A 13,335-nucleotide genomic window follows, 5' to 3' on the forward strand; every position below is an offset into this window, starting at 1 on the left:
TTACTATTTGTTTGCTTTTGAGTACTATTGCTCTAGTATAAACTAAGAACTCTAGTGTTGTCAGTCTACATAACACACAAGATATAACGTCCCTTTCAAACTTGGGCACTACACAGAACTACTACATGCCAGTCTATTTGGGACCATCCTGCCTGCCTGGGTCATCTTAGTCTTAACTTGAAAATCCAGACAAGGCTACCTATCAATCAGGGCCCCTCAACAATCCCAGGTCTCCTAAGGAAGTTGACACTTGGAAACTGCTCCAGGTATAGCAGGCTGTGTCCCATTGCTTGGTATGTTGAGAACCACCCTTGAATTCTTTTCCTCAGAGTTCCTCTATCTTATTGCAGGTTTGCCTCAACAACCACTTGGAGCCTGAGTCTTGCACTGCTTCTTCTCTCTCTCTTATTGTTCTTACTCCAGCTGTAGATCAGGGAGTGGCTTCAAGAAAAGGTTCGTCAGACCATTTCCTCCAAAAACATACACCATCAAATGTATTTCTGGGTAATGAGCTTTTAATTGGTTCGTATTTTAAAAAAATATTTGTCTTTTGCCATTAAACTCAAATCTTGTACTTTTGTGTTCTTTTGGGAATGAAGTCAAACAAGTGTCGATTTGATTGGATCATCTATCCTAACCTCCACAGGTGACGAGAGAAAAGGCATTCAATGCATAGATTATTTTCCCATGATGTATGAAACCCGTGTGCTTTTATAGTTATAGTGGTGTTTTTAGTTTTGTCATTGTTTCCTTATTTCTAGTAGTTAGTTTCATTTCTACCTGAGTTTTACAAGAACGTATGAAAGTTCTGCCCTACCTCAGGCTAAGGGCATTGGTCAGCAGCCCTTAAACTAGCCTATCTATAATTTCTTGTGGGCTTTCATGTGCCCCACCAGCATTGTGTTCACTCAGTTTGAACAATTCATTTTCAAATTTTGCACATGACAGCAGTTACCCTGGGAGTACAGTGACCTGAGAACAAAGCCCAACTCTGCTTATCTGGCAGGATCACTCAATCTGGCAGTAAGAATTCTCCACAAATTCCTCCTCAGCAGAAATCCACAGTAGTCTCCTTGATCCACCTGCTTATTTTCTGGATCACAAAGTTGTCGCTAAAGCTCCAGATAATAATTTCTGGAAGACACCATTTTTTTTGCAATGTTTATTTGGGATATAATTCATATAACACAAAATTCACCATTTTAAAGTGGTTTTTTAGTACATCCAGTGGTTTTCAGTATATCCACAATGTTGTGCAACTGTCACCATTATATAATTCCAGAACATTTTCATGACTCCAAAAAGAACCTCCATACCTGTTAGCAGTGACTCACTATTCTCCCATCTACCCATCTACTAGCAACCACTAATTTCCTTTCTCTCTGTGTGTATTTGTCCACTTTGGATATTTTATATAAATGGAATCATACAATATGTGGCCTTTTGTGTCTGGCTTTTTCACTTAGTATAATGTTTTCAAGGTTCATCCATGTTGTAGCATGAATCAGTACTTCATTCCTTTACACAGCTGAATAACATTCCGTTTATCTGTTTATCAGTCGATGGACATGTGGGTTGTTTCCACTTTGGGATATTTTGAAATATTGCTGCTATGAAAATTTATGTACAAGTTTTTGTGTGAACATATGTTTTTAATTCTCTCGAATATATACCTGGGAGTGGAATTGCTGAGTTCATTTAAAAATTGGAATATTTGTCTTATTTTTATTGAGTTGAGTTCTTTATATATTCTGGTTGTAAGACTCTTAACAGATACATAATTTGCAAGTATTTTCTCCTGTTCATTTCTTGGTTGTGTCTTTTGATCCACATAAGGTTTTAATTTTGATAAGGTTCAATTTATCAAATTATTTTTGGTTGCTTGTGTTTGGAAAAAAATTTTTTCGAAAAAATTAAATCTATGTGGAATCCAGTATATAAAACAGACAAAAAGTGAAGGTACTCAGGTGAAGCAGAAGTGGAGATCTTAGATCTCTGATCACAATAGGAAGCCTCCTGCTGCCACATCAGGCCTCTATAGCAGGAAAAAAAAATTTTAAAGTTATTGCAATATTTGTCAGTCAGGATGAAAAAAATGACACTGATTCCAGAAACATTTTAAAGTAGAATTCATGAGATATAGTAGCTATATTAATGTGCAAGGTGAAGCAGAAGGAAAACCCAAATGTAGCTCTGAGTTTCTAGTCTGGGTGTTTGGGCATGTTTAAATGCCATTAAATTAAGTTAGAATATATGACCTGGAAGGAAGGTAGTAAAAACCAATAGTGGTATCTTCCAGGAGGAAATGCAAACTGACTGACTTCTGGGCTTTATAATCAGTCTCATGCTATGAGTCAATTTTTACATATTACACAAGTGATTTCCTATAACAGATAATGGGTGTACTAGATATTGTCTGTCCTTTAATTCCTTAGATTCACTTTCCTCAATATGAACTGGAATCTAGAAATGTGGGAAGACTAAAAATAAGCAATTCATACTTAGATTGGAGACACTGGAAACTTATTATATAATACTATAATATAAATACAAAGATGACAAATAAGGATCCAAAATAGTCAACATTTTTCATCAATGCTTTCATTGGAAATTACAGGAAATTACAAATTATTTTTTAATGATTTTATTTATATATTTGAGAGAGAGAACACAAGCAGGGGGAGCGAGAGAGGGAAAGGGAGAAGCAGGCTCTCCACTGAGAAGGGAACCCAATGTGGGCCACGATCCCAGGACCCTGGGATTATGACCTGAGCCAAAGGCAGACACCCAACCGACTGAGTTGCCCAGGTGCCCCAGGAAATTGCAAATTGAAACAAACTCTACAGCCATTAGAATGGTTAGAATCCAAAACACTGCTGACACCAAATGCTGATGAGGATATGGAGCAGCAGGAACACTCATTAATTGCTGGTGAGAAGGCAAAATGGTACAACCACTTCAGAAGACAGTTTGGCAGTTTCTTACAATGCTAAACATAGTCTACCCTATGATCCAGCAATCATACTCTTTGATATTTACCCAAATGAGTTGCAAACTTATGCCCATACAAAAACCTGCACATGAATGTTTATAGAATCTTTATTCATAATTACCAAAACTTGGAAACAACAAAGATGTTCTTCAATAGGTAAACAGGCAAATTTTGGGACATCCATACAATGGAATATTATTCAGTGACAAGAAGAAATGAACTATCAAGCCACAATTGCTGAGTCATATGGTAACTATACATTTAACTTTTTGAACAAATGCAGAACTGTTTTCTACAGTAGCTGCACCATTTTACAATCCCAGCAGAAATGTATGAGAGTTCCAGTTTCTCCACAGCCTCATCAATACCTGTCATTACCTCTCTTTTTGATTATAGTCATCCTAGTGAGGTGATACTTCATCGTGGTTTTGATTTGCATTTCCCTAGTGACTGATGATGTTGAGCATCTTTTAATGTGCTTGTTGGCCATTTAGATATCTTTTTGGAGAAATGTCTATTCAAGTCCTTTGTCCATTTTTTCCTGTCTTTCCCCCCACCCATTGCATTCTTTATACCGTATATGTGTTTATATATCATACACACACATACACACCTCTCTTGTTCCTGTGGTTTTCTATTGTTTGATGAGTTTCAAAGTTCTTTTTTTTTTTAAAGATTTTATTTATTTATTCATGAGAGAGAGAGAGAGCGAGGTAGAGGGAGAAGCAGGCTCCCAAGGAGCAGGAAGCCCGATGTGGGACTTGATCCCAGTACCCTGGGATCATGACCTGAGCCGAAGGCAGACGTTCAACCATCTGAGCCACCCAGGTGCCCAAGTTTCAAAGTTCTTACCATGGCACCTTCAAGAGCTGGGCCCTTGTGTATCCCTTCAGTCTCAACTTTGATCATTTCATATCTCATTCACCCCACTCATTCATTCATGAATTTTACAAATATTTGTTGAATGTCTATAATATTCTGAATGTTATTCTAGGTTCTGAGGATACAGCAGTGAACAAAAACAGACAAAAATCTCTATCGTTCTGGAACTTATATTCTGGGGATGGGTTTTAGATGGCAGATAATAAACAAAATAAATACATAGAATAAAGAATGTGTTTGATAGTTACATGTGATATGAAAAATTAAAAAGAAGATAGAGTATGAGAGTAGAGGTTGCAATTTATGTAGGGGGATTAGAAAGACTTACTGAGAAGGGTCATTGAATAAAAACTGGAGGTGGTAGAACAGGCATGCCTGGGGGAGGCTGGGGGAAGAGCTGGACTCCTGTGGGTGGAGAGGGGAGGGCAACAAGAGGAAGTAGAGGTGAGGTAAGCAGAATGAGGAGAGGGGAAGTGTCAGATTATTCAGGACCTTGATCAATCACAGTGAGGACTTTAGCTTTTTATTCAGAGTGAGATGAGAGTCAAGGTGGGGTTTGATCTGTCTTACTGTATAAACAGATCACTCTGTCTGCTGTGTAGATAGATTGAAGTGGGGCAATGCTGCCAGAGATGATGGTGGCTTGGACCAGGATGGATGCAGTAGAGCTGGTGAGTTGTGATCAGGTTCTGGATCCTTTCAGGGGATCCAGAAAGATTTGCTGACACTTTGTATATGGAGCATAGAGAGGATTCAATAGTGACTCCTAGGCATTTGGCTTGAGCAGCTGAAGGATGCGGTTGCCATAAACTAAGAAGAGGAAGACCATGGAGAAGCTGGTGGAGGTGGAGAGTGGAGGAATAAGAAGCTCAGTTTGGGGTGTATTAAGTTTGAGATGCTTATTAGGTATCCAAGTGGACATGTTGAATAGACAGTGAGATATGTATCCTCCACACTCCAGAATAGCAGTATTCTTGCCTTTCCTTCAATACCTCATTCTTTCATGTTTATATGCTGTTTTGCATTTGCTTAAATGTATTTTCCTCTTGACCTCCACTTTACCACTTATTCCATTGCATTGTAATTACTGTTTTAACTTATCTGTTCCTTCCACCAAAGCGTCCCACTACTCATTCTCAGCATAATGCCTAATGCAAAATAAACAATCAGGAAAAGTCCACTGAATAACTAAAACCTATGAGGGTCATAATCTCCTATGTTCACTTGTTAGATTTTTTAATATATGTTGCTATTTTTCCTCTCCCACAAAAAGAAGTGTTTGGCACATATTGTTTTAATCAATGTGAATTATATTCTATTTTTGTTGATGTGCTTCTTTTCATATTCCCTTGGGCATGCAATTTATCAAGTATGAGTAATATCTGGCACACAGTATCTCTAAAAGCTTCCTTTTGTTATTAGATCAATGATTGTCTGAATAATTGAGAAAGAAAATACCTAGAAAGACAATGTCCCAATTCCTTGAAAATGGTGCTAAAGAGAAAACATGGCAGAATAAAAACATTAATAGTGAAATTGCTTTCGGGGCACTTGAATCCTTATGCATGGAAACTTGGAACCATTTTTACGTATATATTCAGCAGCCAGTATCCTACTAATGACAGTTTGGCCTCTGAATATTGGATGCCATTCTTGTGCCTTTCTTTAATGTTTGTTGTATTTTAGAAGATACATTAAGAAAAAAACTCATTTAACAAACAAATTCTCCCTCACACCTCTCTACTTCATCTGGACCCTTTCCAAAGCCTAATCCAGTTAATAGCTATTTTCCCCCATTTTTTCAGAGACTGTCTAAGCCTTGGTATACATTTATATTTACAGATATCCTTTTTTTTTTGCATAAATGGGATCCTACTGCATACTTTTTTCTATCACATAGCTTTCTTTCATAATAGCTTATAATGATTACACTTTTTTTCTTGTCAATAACTCCATAACATCCTGCTGTATATATAGGCCATAATCTAATTAAAAATATCTTATTGTTGGACATTTATTGTTGGATTTATTGTTGCAATAAAAAATGCTATAGTGAACAACTTTGTGTATACACACACACAGGCACACACGTATGCCTATGTATACATATATATACAGATACAATAGAATTAAGTACTTATAGTATGTATATGTATGTAAATGTATATATAGATATATGTGTATATATACACAAAGTTGTTCATATACATATTTAATTCTAATTATATATAGGATACTTTTTAAAAGAGCATTTGCTGTTATAATTTTTTACATATAATTGACAACCCTGAGAAACCCTGTAAGATACACTAGCATCCACAAAGACATGCTGCACAAAATTTAATCAGGACCCAGATTTCTATTATTAAAGCTTCATTAACCAAGTCATCTATGCTCATTTTCTAGATTGCTGGCTGGTCAAAAAGCAAGTAGCAGATGTTGACCTTGCAAAGGTTAACTTAATAGAGTTGAATTTGATTCATTCAATCACTGCTTCCACAGCTGTTCTGTGGGCCAAATAGTAGGCTGTAGAGGTGATGTCATGGTGTTGCATTGCAGAGGTTGATGCTTAAACATGACTCACACCTATGCCCTGAAAGACGCTATTGTCATTTTGCTCCTGGGTGGAGCAGGGATTTGACTCACTCACTGACTCAGTCCACCAGCACACCCTCAAATCTGCTGATGGAACTTCCACGTGGGGACATTAACTCCAACATACCCCCCTTTCCAGCAAGTAGGTAAAGGTAGAGAGAGCCCTAATCTAGGATCATCTTTTGTTATGCAAAATACAGCTTATTCTTGGAGTTCTCCATCTTCTCCTCCTCTTTTCCCCACCTCACCCCCACTACCCAGTTCCCTAATGGCACTTTAAATGCAAAGGGTCATTTAAGTATAATTCAACAAACATGGTATGTATAATATTGTGGCTAAACATTTCAGTTAAATCTATGTGCTTAATTATAGATATATAATTTATCTGTAAATAAATCATGCTAGGGCGAGTGCAATTTGAGCCTCTATCCCTCTTTACTAGGGAGATGATAGTTTCACAGCTTGGATGTGAGCAAGTTTCATGCTTTGATTGGGTTCTTTATCCTCTGCTAAAGCTCCACGTTTTCTCTATTGCTTCCAGAGTCACTTCTTGACATGTTCTGGTTGACATGGTTATGAATGTTACAAGACAATTTTCTTGCTGCCAATTCTTGGTCTTTTAATGTATTACTTTGCTTTCGCCTTTCAAGATATGCTGTTCCTTCTCCCCAAATATTCCCCTTTTCTCTCATTTTCCTGGTGGTGTCAGCATCTGCATTAAATCAATGTCTGGTCTATGTTTGTTTAGATCTTTCTATCTTTCCAGAGATTTGTCTGGGACTGGCTCTTTTCATGGAGTGAGAGGCTATTTCTCTGCCATGCAGGAAATCTCATTAGGTCAGGAAAGACCAGCATTCAGGCACAGTCATCAGGAAGAGTGCTCATCTCCCCAACACACACACTCACACACACACACACACACACACTAAAATGAGCCTTCTTGATGCTAATTACCATTTCTGCATTTTAAAAAACACTTGAGATTGTCAGAAAGTTCCCCTTAGCACCTTCCCTTGTGAATCCTGTACTGCATCCTCGGGCTCTCCTGAGGTTTGGGACATCAGCAAATGGGAGGGATGGAATGGAACAGACATGCTTGAGTAGAGGAGGTGGGCAGGAGGGAGGCATATTTGTTTCATCATCTGGGTAGAATGTTGTTACAGCTTGGGCTGGGATAAGGCTATGATCTTGTTGCTTGGGGTAGTGCTTATTCTGAGCTACAGATTTTAGTTTTTTGCCTTTCCTAAATTCTTCCAAATTGAGCAGTTAGAAGCACAATATACCATTTGCAGTAACCATTTTTTATTCTACCCTCACCTCTTCATTCTATGTTTTGAAAGTGCAATTTGTCAAGGAGAACCAATGGCACAAATGTGCTGTATCTCAATACATATTTACTCTTGCTTTCACAACAAAGCTCAGTTTAGGAGAGGGAGATCTTAACAGGTGACAGGATCTTTTTTTTCTTAAGATTTTATTTATTTATTTGAGATAGAGACCGCACATGAGTGGGGGGGGAGGGGCAGAAGGAGAGGGAGAAGAAGGGTCTCCATTGAGGAGGGAGCCCCTCTCGGGGCTCAATCCCAGGACCCTGGGATCATGACGAGTCGAAGGCAGACACTTAACTGACTGAGCCACCCAGGCACCCAGGTGACAGGATCTTAATAGAAGATCTGGACTGTGGTTTTCATTCTGCCAGTTTTTAGCTGGTGGCGTTGAGAAGGGGATTTAACCTCTCCTGCCTGCCTGTGCATAATCATCTGAAGGCAGAAGGCTAGCTCAAGCCTCATAAGGTCCTTCTTTCTCTAATATATATGATCCAAGCACTTAGTTTAGTTAATTTGTTGTTGCCCTCATCCTCCCCTCAAAAAGAGACAAGTACAGGGGCACCTGGGTGGCTCAGTTCGTTAAGCATCTGTCTTCGGCTCGGGTCATGATCCCAGGGTCCTGGGATTGAGCCCTGTGAGGAACTCCTTGCTCAGCAGGGAGTCCGCTTCTCCTCTCCCTCTGCCTCCTCCCCCTGCTTGTGCTCTCTCGCTGTCTCATCAAATAAATAAATAAAATCTTTAAAAAAAGAGAGAGAGAGAAGTACAAATAAGTGATTACCCAAGTCCCATGAGGTGAAGAAGATTACATTAATGTAAAAGCTGCTGTAAGTCAAATGGTATAAATCAGATCAGACGATCCTCCAAACCCTGGGATTCCCTGAGTACATTACTTTTAGTTAGAAACAATAGCATAACCGAGGTTACATGAAATCATGTAAAATGTGCTCAGCACAGTGCCTAGAACACAGTCAGGCACCAAGAAATGAAAGCTTCTAATAAAAAAAATGATTTTGTTGTTAACTTTTTATAGAAAGATCCTCATGTGATGTACACAGTCATGTGTATTATCTATCTCTTGTTTCCACTGAGCAAACAGGCACACACATTTTAATTTAATATTATGTATTATCTCTATGAAATATGCCTCATTTCAATTCTTCATCATTATTGTTTAATTTTACTACAATAAATAAAAAGTTTAGGGATGTGTTTACTCGGAAGACAGGATGGTCTAGTAAGAATAGTATGGGGTTTTAGGCTATCAGGAGATTTTCCTGGCTACGAAAATTAAGGAACTTGTTGTTAGACATGGTGCCACCTTTGAAGGAGGGACACTTTCTGCTATCCTGAGATATTTCTTGACACATAAAGCCTCAACTTGTGCCTGACCTAACCCAGGGCATATCTATGGGATAGATATGCATCCTATGGGATGCATAATTAAGTCTTATTCACAGTGAACTTTTACCTTTGTTCCTTTACCAGATGGTTGCCTTACAATGTCAAAAAAACTTGAAAGGCTTGATTGACTTGAGTGGTGCCCGAACTCAAAGGTGAAGAACCTTGAATTTGATTCTGAATCTTTAAAAGCAAAATTTTTCCTTCTTGGTTGTCATTCCCAGTCTGCTCTAGACTATATAGGTACACATTCCCTGTCCCTGACAAAATGATCTGCCAACTTTAGGCTTGGACCTGGTGAGGCTGTTAGCCAACAACAGTCAGACCTTGCAGTACATTTGGGGCTCCCACACACAAGTGAGTGGGTTTGGGAGCTTATTTGCTGCCCCATGTCTCTAGTATGGTATACAAGGGGCTGAACTGGTGCTTATGGGATGCTTGCATGGGTTAAGAGGTACTGTAGCCCTACTAAATCTTTACCTAGAGGATGTCTGTCTGTCCTACCTTGTTCTGGTGTTTCATTTCCATCAGCTGAGACCACCACCAACTCACCCAATACCTACTAGATTATTCCTTCAGGGCAGGATACTGTTCCTGTAATGGCTTCCATCTTCCCAATGTCTGCTCTTTACCCCTAAAGACTATCCTTGAATCAACCCAGATAAACTTCCTAGACCTGGTAGTCTAGGAATCAGGTCTAGGTCTTCCTAGACCTGATTCTGAGAACCTTGGCTTCCTCATTGCCGCAAAAGCTCCCCCAAATGGACCTCATTCTGGACTAAACCCCTGGACTTGTGACTCAGGCCTTGTCTGACAGAGCTCTGCATGATCCAACCTACCTATCCACACGCACCTCCTTGCCATCTGCCCTCACCATCTCACTACATGCCCATTGGCCTTCTTCTTTGTCCCACTGGGACTTGTTAAACTTGGTCCTACTTTTGGTCCTTTGCATTAGCTAAGCCTTCCAGCTATGTGTTCTTCCCACCTGATTTTAAATTATTTGCTCCTTATCATTCAGATCTCAGTTTACTCGTTACGTTTTCAGAAAGATCTTTCTTGATGACCCCAATCTCTTTCACATCATTTTTAAAAATCTTTACATAGCATTTGTCACTAACTGATATGCTTGTATTTATTTATTTTCATTATCATGTGCCTCTTTGTCTAAGTCTTGCCTTTTAACCTCCTCCATGCCCTACCATTCAAGCTTCATGAGAGCAGGACCTCACCTTTTTCTACCTCTGCTGTGTCCCAGCACCTAGGATATCTCTTAATACATAGGAGTCCCTCAATAAATGCTTAACAAGTGAATGAATGTTAACCCCATTTTGGGTAGGAGGGAGGACAGAGACCCTCATTCTGCTAATTCCCCCACCTTGGTCATCACATAATCACCTTGGTTCTCACTTTATTTCCCACTGAGTATACCTAACATCTGCAGGTGTAAGCTACACAGCATAAAATAATTGTCCTGCATTTTGTCACAAGAACACTGTTGTTCTAATTTTTAAAACAAAATTCAAGTATATCAATAAAATAATGAGACTTCTACTATATAGTCACTTCTTCAACACATTGATATAATTCTTTCCAACTTTTTAAAATCAGTTTATCACTAATAAAGCAAAAATCACATTCCAGGGCATTCTTGTTTCTTTCCCTCTCTGCCCCCACCAGCCCTCTTTTTCCTTGGCCATGCCTGAGGACTGCCATGCAGAGTTGTGGTGGCACAGAGATACTGGGGAGAGGAGCTGATGGATCAGGCTGAGATAAGGAGGTGCCATTTATGTACTGCCCAACTAACTGTAATGAGCTTTAATTGTGTGTGACAGGCTGGACACAAAATTCCAGGAAACTGAGAATTTTCCCCAGTGAAGACAGTGATAAATGACAAGCTGGGTTGGCCTGAATCAGTGATAGAAAGAAACTCCAAGGCACAACTAGAAATGATGAGGTTTAGCTGAGAACAGCTTGAAAACAATCTGAAAAGGGTCTCCTAGGTTGCCATTAGGAAAGGAGCAGCTCTGAATAAAAGCAATTCTCAGAAGAGTCTTATCTCACCTAGATGTGCTCAACCACATGGCTGTTATTCCAACCTGCACCTATACACACACCCAGAGATGGTAGTGACTGTCAAAAGTCAGGCCTTGATATGGAGTATAGATTATGTGTGTAGATAATATATAGAGTATGTCAGTGGAACTGGAAACAGATTTATGAAACTTCAAATAAAATCTAATGCATGCTACTTAAATCCTATTTGTAATTCTGATTCCTAACAATTGAATAAATTTTGGATTCTATAGAGCATTTCCCTACATTATCTTCCTTGGTACTTACAACAATCTCATATAGCAGTTAGAGCAAATAATATCCTTAATTCAACTGAGATAATTGAAACTCAGTGTGGTTAAGAAAATTACCACAACATCAGACATGTTGTCAGGGTCCCTTATAGGTTCAGTAAGTTCAACTGAATCTAAGAAACAACATTTTTCTAAGTGTTAATTTTGAGAAACTCATATTAACCTAAAAACTTGCCATAAAACTTTGATTTTTAAGAAGTCAATGGAGTATATAGGTCTATCTCATTTTAAATAAAATGAGTAGGTGAGATTCCATATTTCCAGAAAAGAGAAAATTGGAATGGGTGGGAATTATTCACTTTATAAAGGAAATCTTAATTTATCAAAAGAATGTGACATGACTTGTTTAAGTAACTCCTTTATATGTACAATAGAATATTTTAAGGTATCTTTATTGATGTATGTATACTGGTACATTTTAAGTGATCAAATTTATTATAAATAAGCAAACTAGAATATATAAAGAATTCCTATAAATAAATAAGAAAAAGCAAACAAAACAAAAATGGACAAAATATATTGCCAGCTGAGTCATAGAAGATAAAGCCCAAAAGGTCAATAAACAGCTGCTTAAGAAGGAATACTAGTCCCCACCTTCCTCCCTTCCTACTGGACACATGGTTGTCCAGCCAAGGACTACATTTCCCAGTATCCTTCTAAGGATGCATCTATAAAACTAAATAGTGCTAATGGAATGTGAGTGGAAGGGATGTGTGCAGCTTCTGCCTTACATGCCTATAAGAAAATTGTTTTCCCAAAAATTCTCTAATCTTTCCCCAAAAGTTGGTATGTGGCAACAACCTAACTAACCATGAAGACAAGAATGATGGCCTAAGAGACAGCAGTATAACAGATGGAAAGATCCCTGAATAACTGTGTGGAGCCAAGCCACCTTACCAGTCTGGACTACCCAACATAAGATTGTTATGCAAGAAATGTCTTTCTCTTTTAAACTACTATATTGGGAGTGGGGGGGTGGCGGACAGGCTATTTGTTACAGCAGTTTAGCCTTTACACTAGCTAACTAATACAATGTTCAACCTACCCTGTAATCTATGAAATGCAAATTAAAACAAGATACCATTTCATACCCTAAGGTTTTGGTGATATTTAAAAAGTCCTGTGATACTAAAAATTGGCAATATGAAAATGAAAAATTCTCAAATACATCTACCAGGAGTATAAATTGGTACAACCACTTAGGGAACAGTTTGTCAATATTACTAAAGTAGAAAATAACCATCCCCTAAAACTCATTTGTTTCACTTCTAGGCATTGTAACTTTACATACCGAGACATACCTAGAGTGGTTACAACATCACTTATATTAGCAAAAATTGGAAACAACTTAAAAGTCCATTAATAAGAGGATGGATAAATAAGTTGTGATATTTTCATATAATTGAGCACAATCAGCAGTTAAAATGAATGAACCACATCTATATGAATCAGTATAAATAAACTTCATAATGTGAGAGAAAAGGAAGCTGAAGAATATGAACAATATGACAGCATTAAGTAAAATTCAAAATATGCAAAACATAATTATTGTTTTGACTGCATATATATTGTAATAAAAGTATGAAAATGCAGTCCAGAAGAATACATACCAGATTCTTGATAGTGGTGTCTCTGGGGAAGGAAGATAAGGAGATGGATCTGTGGAGAGAAACAAGGAGAACTTCAACATTGTTCATAATGTTTTATTTCTTTTGTGGAAAATGTCATGCAAAAATTGTTAATATTTGTTAATTATGGCTATTGGGTACAA

At 38.1% G+C, this 13,335-nt stretch overlaps 1 non-coding gene across 1 annotated transcript in view; it reads right to left on the reverse strand.

The window, feature by feature from the left end:
* Positions 1-1,175: 1,175 nt before the first annotated feature.
* The window catches only part of LOC118542296 (uncharacterized), a 97,054-nt gene continuing 84,894 nt past the window's right edge, over positions 1,176-13,335 (reverse strand). Inside the window, exons 2-3 of the transcript XR_004920513.2 lie at positions 13,175-13,223; positions 1,176-2,035 (exon numbers count right to left, since the gene is read on the reverse strand). This is a non-coding gene — a transcript (uncharacterized LOC118542296). The remainder of the gene's footprint in view (positions 2,036-13,174; positions 13,224-13,335) is intronic.

This window comes from Halichoerus grypus, chromosome 3 (genome assembly GCF_964656455.1).
Source record: "Halichoerus grypus chromosome 3, mHalGry1.hap1.1, whole genome shotgun sequence".
Taxonomy (NCBI): Eukaryota; Metazoa; Chordata; class Mammalia; order Carnivora; family Phocidae; genus Halichoerus; species Halichoerus grypus.